Here is an 8,947-nt window from a genome sequence, read left to right as displayed (position 1 = left end):
TTTGAGCTACAATCCCCTTGTTACTACCCGCTCAACCCAGAGCCAGTGGAACAACCACTACTGCGGCTACTACCCAGACGGGTGTTTAAAAGCTCAACCTGGAGCGAGTGGATTCACCACTACTATCGCTACTACCCAGGCGTCACAATCTCTGACCTGGAGCAAGTGGGACGAACCACAACCCTTGCTATTGCCTAAGATCTCAAAACATACATTCGTTCAGTTTAAAAGCAATCATCATTGTTATCAAATCTCAAACATTAACCTGGAACAAGCGGGATGAACCACCACCCTTACTACTACCCAGGTATCACAAATACATTCATTCAAAACTCCATAATTAAACTCATTTATCATAAACATCATTTTCCGTCTCATACCCGGAGCAAGTGGACAACGCCACTGCCTACTACCCGGGATCACACATCACATTTCAACAATTTCCATTATCATCCATTTAACACATTCATTCATTAATCATATATGCATTTATACTCAGCCATAATCAATAATGGCTTTGCCGTAACCCGGCAATAACTCAGCCATCCGGCTCATGGTTCAATCAAGAACCAGCCATTTATCAATAAATATAGCCCTTCAGATCATGGCATACACGGTATTTCCACCGTCATGCTCCATATCTCATATAATCATCTTTGATCATCATTGATCACAACTTTTTCCCTTGCTTCATTTGCAAGTTACCACATTCCCTAGCTCCTTCCTCTTTGCTAGGCATATCATAATGATTTAATACATAAGGAGTGAGATCGGAGGCTTAGAAGTATGAGATTTAGTTTTTAAAACTAAAAAATCAACTTTGGGATGAAAACAGGGCCACGCGCACGCGTGGATGGCCACAAAGCTCATCGACGCGTATGCGTCATACACGCGGACGTGAGGATTGAAACACAGCCAGACGACGCGTACGCGTCAGCCATGCGTACGCGTGGGTGCATTTGCGTCCCAGGCACAAAACTGGCACAACTCTGGCACAACTCTCGGGAAAATGGCTGGGCATTGGGTGCAGCGCATCGACGCGCACGCGCACACCAGGCGCACGCGTGGATGGTGCCTTCTTGAAGAACGACGCGTACACGCCAAGTGCGCCTATGCGTGGAGGGTCATTTTGCTAAAAATTTTCTAAGTTAAAAGCTGCAGAATTCACAGATTCAACCCCCAATCTTCCGACGGACATAACTTTCTCATTTTAAATCGTTTTTCGCCCGTTCTTCAAACAGCATGGACATCCTAGATCCAATTTCACTTCTAAACAAGTTTAGCACAAAACAGAAATCCGCATTCTAAGTTATGTCCCGTCAAAGTATGCCCAAAAATTATGTTTTCACTCAAAACCACAAAGTGCCATTTTCAAAACAAGCCATTTCCGACTCTTTTCAAAATCAACCAAAACATGCCAATTTCATCCCTTTTCTTTGAAATCAATCAAAGTATATCAAAATCAACATTAAGCCTCCTCAACTTATACACTAACACATTACCACAATTCACAAAACCGCCATCTAACCATTTTTACCCATTTCAAACAAATGTCTAAATTACAAACACATTAACATGTCATACATCCTTCCTCATCCCAATTTTCAACAATACTATTTCCAATCAATCATCATTATACATAATCAATATCATACTCACTATTACATGGTTTCACCTACAAATCAACCTTAATCATTTCTCAAGCATATATCACAACATACATATCTCTCATGCATCATCATACCATCAAGGCATCAATAATCATGATCACATATATGACCACATAACATACCTCAACCAAAACCAAACATACCAAATCTATACAATTTCACCCAAAATTATCAAATTCCACACTTCGACTCCTCAAACCTTATTATTCAATAACCAACCCAATCATTCATATATTTATTATCTGAAATTCATCCAATCACTTATGTCATCATACAATGCACACATCAACTTACCTTCCTTACCTCTTTCCGGCCTCCGGCCCAAATTCACAATTTAAATGCATAAACCACAAATCAATACTCATGACCCAATACATCAAATTCTCAATACACCAAGCATACAAGGCCACACAATTCTCAACCCAATCATTAATTCACATTACATACCAACTATGCATATTAGCACCAACTATTTACACAATCCAAACTTAATCCTAGGGGCATCTAGCCTAGGAATTCTCATCACACCACACGGTACTTAAATGAAACTTAAACCGTACCTCTTGTAGCCAAATCAATTGAGCCTCTTCTTTGGAAGTCTCTACCAATCTTAGTCCCAAGCCTCACCAAAGCTCCTCAAGCAACACCAATCTTCCAATTGTGCACCAAGATCATCAAATACACTAACATAACCAATATCACACATCAACCTAGGGCTCATAAAAATGACAAATCACAAAAGTTTGAGCACTTCTTACCTCATCCCATATGAAGTAGGGATAGAACCCACTTGGAATCTATGTTGGAGTATCCCTAAACACCCAAAATCACAAGATTTCAACACTAACTACCCAAAAACATGTAACAGTAGAGAATATCGAAAACTGGACAGAGATGAATGGAATACTCACCACAAAATTTGAATAGAATTGTAGAGGATGAGAAGAGCGACGCGTGGCCGCAAACGGCTCGTCAATCAGAGCTCTGTAGCTCAAGTTATGGTGGTTTGAAGATCAAAGAGAGTTAGGTTTTCTCTCTTCTCTTCTCTCTTCTCAATTTCAGCGCCCCAACCCTTCCTTTTAGGGTAAAATGAGCTGAAATGCTCATAACTAATGTTTATATATGTTGGGTCTTGGGCCCACTTAGGCCCGGTTCACTTATTTTTATCCGTTAGCCCAATTTTGGGCCAAAACCTTTAAGATTAGCGCTCCAAATTGTACTTTAAATATTTCTACCTCCCCTAATTATAATTTCTCATTTCTTAATCTTATTTACTCATAATCAATTTTCTCAGCTGTAGTACCAAACAGATCTCAGCCGGTACTTCTGGTCAAAATTCCACTGCGCGCTTTTACGCAGAAAACTATGTTTTTCGACTCGAAAAAATTCACTGAATCCAAATATCCTATTTAAATCATCAAATTTCAATTGCCAAATCTTTCAACCATATTCGCTCCTATATAACTTATTATTTAATTAATTTCGATTAGACCGGGTATTACAGATCTTAATTATAAAAATATAATATAATATATATAATTAAAATCAACGGTTAAAAATCACTGAAATACTAGTATACCAACATATTTGAAAACTTTCCCATAGATAAAAATAATTTGAATCTTACATCTTTTAAAGTTCTAGCAAATTAGCATAGAATAGATGATACATATAATGAAATACTCCTGTAGTCCTATGCATTGTAACTTGTAAGTAGCAAGGAAATGTCAAAGCTAAAAAGAATGAAAGGTGATTGTTATTACTCCAAATCCCAACCCCACGTACACTTTCTTTGCTTTTGTCTGTGAATTTTTTTTAATATATAAATTTGTTTTAAGGGGTTGAATTTTGTGGTGCAATAATTGTGTTATGCATAGCAGGTAGTGATCTCTGAAAAACACTATTGATAACGTGGGTGGAGTTCAGAAATTGCAGTGCCTAGTCTTTTGGATTGGAGAGAAACCCTCTCTTCCTATTCATCAGAAAAATTTGCAGTCTCTTGCTCAAATCATGCACTTATGGGGAAGGTAAAATCTTCCTTTCTCCACCCTTTCATTTTCTTTTTCTTATCCCTTTTCCTTCCTTTTATTCATACACTTGCCTTGTAGTATCATCTGTGTCTATCCTAATCTATTATTATTATTATTATTTGTTAGAAAGGGAAGAGAGACACATTAATATCATACAATTCATTAGAATCGAATCACGTCAAGTGACATAAATAATTGAGTATATTTTCAATCTTATATATGAAATAAAATACCAAGATAAAATTGTCGTCTTTATATATTTAACAACAATAATGACTTGGTTTATTATGATTAAAAAATAATTGGTGACATACTACGTTTTTTTTTCTTTTTATATGACACTCATAATGGTAATTAGCGGATATATATATATAAGTGATAATGGTAGTACTGTACCTACTAGAAATTGGTCATTTCAATTTTATTTTTCATAATTTTAAATCATATAAATGTTTAAAAACCACCACTATTCCAGATTTTCTTTCACTTTTTATTTTTAAAATATATAAATCGTCCTAACTTATTTATATTTATTTAATTTTGACTTTTTCAAGTTTCTAACGATTTTATGTTTACAGATTTTCACATTTAAAACAAATCACTTATATTTTCTAACTTGACAATCGTCCCGCCATATTTTAGTAAATTATAAAATTGGCCAGTATTTCTGTAATTTACAATCATTATTCTCATATCTAAAAGATTCAACTGATAAATTAATGTATGTTGTCCAAATTTTTAAAAAATAGTAAAACAGATAATAAAGTTATAAAAAAATTTCATTTTTTTATGCGAGATATTAAAATAATACTTTTCTCCCTTCTATTTTATAAATATACATTCTCCTCTCTTTTAACTTTTAAAAAACCCCTTTTTTTAATCTAGTTTAAACTTTTTGTGTTAACTAATGTTAACTTTATCCATTTAAAAAAAATTATTTTTTACAAAAATATTTATTAACAAAAATTTTATTTTTTATTATTAAATTTTGCTTAACAAAATATCATTTAATAAATTATTCTTTTATTAATTAAATTGCATTTTAAAAAAATTAATAATTATATTATTTTTTTCTAAAATACCCTTTAATAATTTTTTAATTATTAAATTATAATTTTACCAAAATTTTCGTTAACAATTTTTTTATATTTTACTATTAATTTTTTGATATCTATATTTATTATTTTAACATTAACTAAAAAATTTTAGTGAGATTATTTTTTAATATCAATATATATTAATTGTTATACATATTAACAGTGGTAAGATTTTTTTATTTAATATTAAAATAATATATATTGATATCAAAAAATTAATAGTAAATATAAAAATAATTATCAACAAAAATTTTAGTAAAATCACAATTTAATAATTAAAAAATTATTAAAAGGTAGGTATTTTACAAAAAAATAAATTAATTATTAATTTTTTAAAAAATATTTTAGTAAAAATACAATTTAATCAATAAAAGAATAATTTATTAAAGAGTATTTTAGTAAGCCAAATTTAATGATAAAAAATAGATTTTTTGTTAATGGGTATTTTTTTAAAAAATAATTTATTTTTTCTTAAAAAATGGATAAAGTTAATATAGTTAACACAAAAAATTTTAAATGGATTAAAGAGAAAGTTTTTTAAAAGTTAAAAAGGAGAAGAATATACATTTATAAAATAAAAAGAAGAGAAGTGTCATTTTAATATTTCACAAGAAATGAGAGTAGAATTTTTCCTAAAGTTATTTAACGTAGGGATATAGATGAGTTGGATAGTTATATTTCAAAAAAATTGAGAATTTGACCAATAAAATTGTAATAAATTCGGTTCAGATCAAATTTAAAGTGTTTTGTCATTGGATTCGAACCAATTCGAATCGATTAAATTCAAGTTGAAGCAATAAAGTAATTAGATTCCTAAATAAATGGAAAATATACCGCAGTAAAAAACTAAATGAACAGAAAAAATAAACAAATTAGACGAAGAAACGAATTGTAAAAGTATCAAAATTAAAGTTAATTTTGATGAGAAATGTTTGATAACCAAAGAAAATCAGACAAAATCAACTATAACTTGCCTTATTTAGTATTTATTAATTGTTGCGACAATTAATGAATACTAAATAAGGCAAGTTCTGACTGTTTTTCTTTTTTTTTTTGTCTCCCTAGCATTATCCAATCTTGATAATCATGCAAGTGCGCGATAAAATTTAATTAGATAGAATCAAATATCTAGCCAAATTGGTATTAAAGGTGCAAAGTTTGACTTTAGTCAAATAGCTCATTCATGCTGCCATCAATTTCCAGCTTCTTAACAATAAAATAAGGAAAAACTACCATTTGTACTCATGAATTTTGCGAACACTGACAAAAGTATCCATCAAACAAGAAAACTAACGTTGTACCCATGAAAGATGGGTTCCATGTGACAATAGTATCCAAACCGTGATTTTTCGTTGACTTTTTAATAAAATTTTCAAATTACCCCTTCTATCTTCTTCCCCAAATTCCAAATTTCACAACCCTCATCCTTCGTCTTCCTCCTCTACTGCTGCCAGCCACCAGGCATGAGCTGACTGATTTTGCCTTCATCCAGAGCCATCTTGTGCTCCGTGACTTTCAACCATATGCAAACTCCATTGAAGCTGAGGACGAGGCTGGCAAGGCCACTCCCGAGTCCAATCTCAACAATGGCCAAAACAGACAGGCCCTTGATCTTGATGGGCGGAAGAGGGTAGCCGTAGAGGTAGCGTTGAAGCGGGACAGAGTGCCGGTCCGGTTGGACAAAGAAGGCGGTATGGACCCGAAAAGCCTGTTATTAGAGGCATCAAAGGTGGAGAGCCTGACGAGGAGGCCCAATTGCTGGGGAAGGGACTAGTGAGGAGGTTATCATGGAGGTCAATGACGTTGAGGTAGGCGCACATTGTGAGCTGTGACGGGATCTAGCCTTGGAGTTGGTTAGAAGAGAGGTTGAGGACGGCGAGGTTGACGAGGGACTGGATGTCGGGAGGGATGGGTCCGGTGAGGGCGTTGGAGGAGAGGTTGAGTTATTGGAGGTAGGTGCAGTTGGAGAGGAAGGGAGAGATGGTTCCTCTGAGAGAGAGGTTGTTGAGGGAGAGCCTCAAGATGCGGCCGTTGTTGCAGGTTGCCCTTTTCAAGTTGGATAGTAGTCGTTCCACAAGGTGGCTGGCAGCAGCAGAGGAGGAAGATGAAGGAGGAGGGTCGTAAAATTTGAAATTTGGGGAAGAAGATAGAAGGGGCCGGGTAATTTGAGAATTTTATTAAAAAGTCAATGAAAAATCATGGTTTGGGTACTATTGTCACACGGAATCCATCTTTCATGGGTACAACGTTAGTTTTCTTGTTTGATGGGTACTTTTGTCAGCGTTCACAAAATTCATGAGTACAAATGATAGTTTTTCCTAAAATAAGATTATCAAAAAGCTAGTTGACTACTTTGGATGTAGCTGCAAGCCTGCAAACGTGATTTTTGATAACCAAAAAGAAGATTTTATTTAATATTCTTTACCGTCATACTTACATACATTATAACACGAAGCATTGCTTATGTTATTCATATGTAACTTTTGTAAGTTTAAGTGAACGAAAAATAAAGAAAAAAAATTAGTAAGGTTTTTTTTATGTATAATTTTTTTGTATAAATATTATTTTTATATTATATAAAAGAGTATTATAAACTTTTTTATATATTTTGAGAAATTATAATTTTATTATTTAATTATATTATTTTTATTATTATTTAAATTTTCATTCAGTTATATTTATTTTTTCTCTACAAACTTTAGTTATGTTATTTTATCCTATTAACTCAAGTATGTCATACGAACCATGGTCACAGGCTAGAAAAGAGCAGTGAATCGTTGCCACTGAAAAAGATGGTGGCGATTAGTTAGGACAAAGGCATGAGTTGGAGTTTAGGATTGGTAGGGGTGAAAAAATTTTCTAGGGTTGAGTTAGTGGAAAAAAAGGAAAATGGTGGGTTCAAAGTGGTTGGGAGATAAAATTAGGGTTAATAGTATTATTATTATTATAATAATAAACTAATTGGATATTCAGATCGGTTCAGATTTAGTAATCATGCATAAATTCGATATCCGAACTAATTAAAGATAAGTATGATCAAATAAAAATTAGATTTTATCTAATTTGATCTGTTTATTGGACAAGTTAGCTAGGTACTCATATAATCGGGTTGGATTAGTTTTGAATTTTACATCCGCTCTTAGTTTAATATATAGCATATAATTTCTTTTTCAATAATATTTTAAAGATAATTGTTAGAGATGTAATCATTCATTTTATCTTTTTTTATCAATTTAAATTTTTGAAAAAAGTGATATCATATATGGTATCAGAGTTTTATGTTTGAAAGGTCTAGAGTTCAATTTTTAGTGAATCCCAAAAGAAAAAAGAAAAATCCATAAAACAAATAAAAAGAGGGAAAAATAAACACATGCAAAAAAATCAAACAAACTCAAAGGAAACTTTTACTTTAAGGAAAGTGTTAAAGATATAACCTATGAAGCACGGACACTTTGCTGAGTTGTTGTGTCTTTGTATTAGACACATTTCGGATATGACACTCATCGACACTCGTCTGATACACGTGTCTGTTGTGTCTAACCGTATCTTAATAAAAAGTAAAAAAAATTCTCCAGATATACTTGGACACATCTAAATACCATCACATGTCAGCGTGTTCAACGTTATTCTTAACATGTATTCTTAAAATAAATTTAGATATAGTATATATTATTATTATTAAAACAAAAATATATTCTAAATACTTTATAATTAAAATAAGATATTAAAAATATTTAAAAAATTAATTTATATTTTAATATCAATAAATATCAAAATATCATTATTATATATGTAAAAAATACTTTATATTTTATATATATATACGTGTCCCGTATCTTATAAGATTTTAAAATTCGTGTGTTGGCATGTCTCATGTCGTGTCTGTACGTCATAGGATATAACAATTTATATTGTCTCCTTCTATCAACTTAAATTTTTGAAAAAAGTGATATCACGACAATAATAATCTCATGTTATCTTATCTAATGTAACATTCATAATTTCATAGTAGTAACATACATAATTATATATTTATTACATTTAATATTGTTTAATTATTTTAACAGTAATAAAAAATACAAAAAAAATTATTTTAAACTTATTTTTATTATTTTTTAAATATTTTTATTTGTTATTCTCAATTGAAACA

General features: G+C 31.8%; 1 pseudogene; it reads right to left on the bottom strand.

Moving 5' to 3' along the window:
• Nucleotides 1-6,238: 6,238 nt before the first annotated feature.
• Nucleotides 6,239-7,255, bottom strand: LOC107473695 (receptor-like protein 44; annotated as a pseudogene).
• Nucleotides 7,256-8,947: the final 1,692 nt, after the last annotated feature.

Source organism: Arachis duranensis, chromosome 2, assembly GCF_000817695.3.
Source record: "Arachis duranensis cultivar V14167 chromosome 2, aradu.V14167.gnm2.J7QH, whole genome shotgun sequence".
In the NCBI taxonomy this organism is placed as follows: domain Eukaryota; kingdom Viridiplantae; phylum Streptophyta; class Magnoliopsida; order Fabales; family Fabaceae; genus Arachis; species Arachis duranensis.
This window is presented reverse-complemented; position numbering and strand designations above follow the sequence as displayed.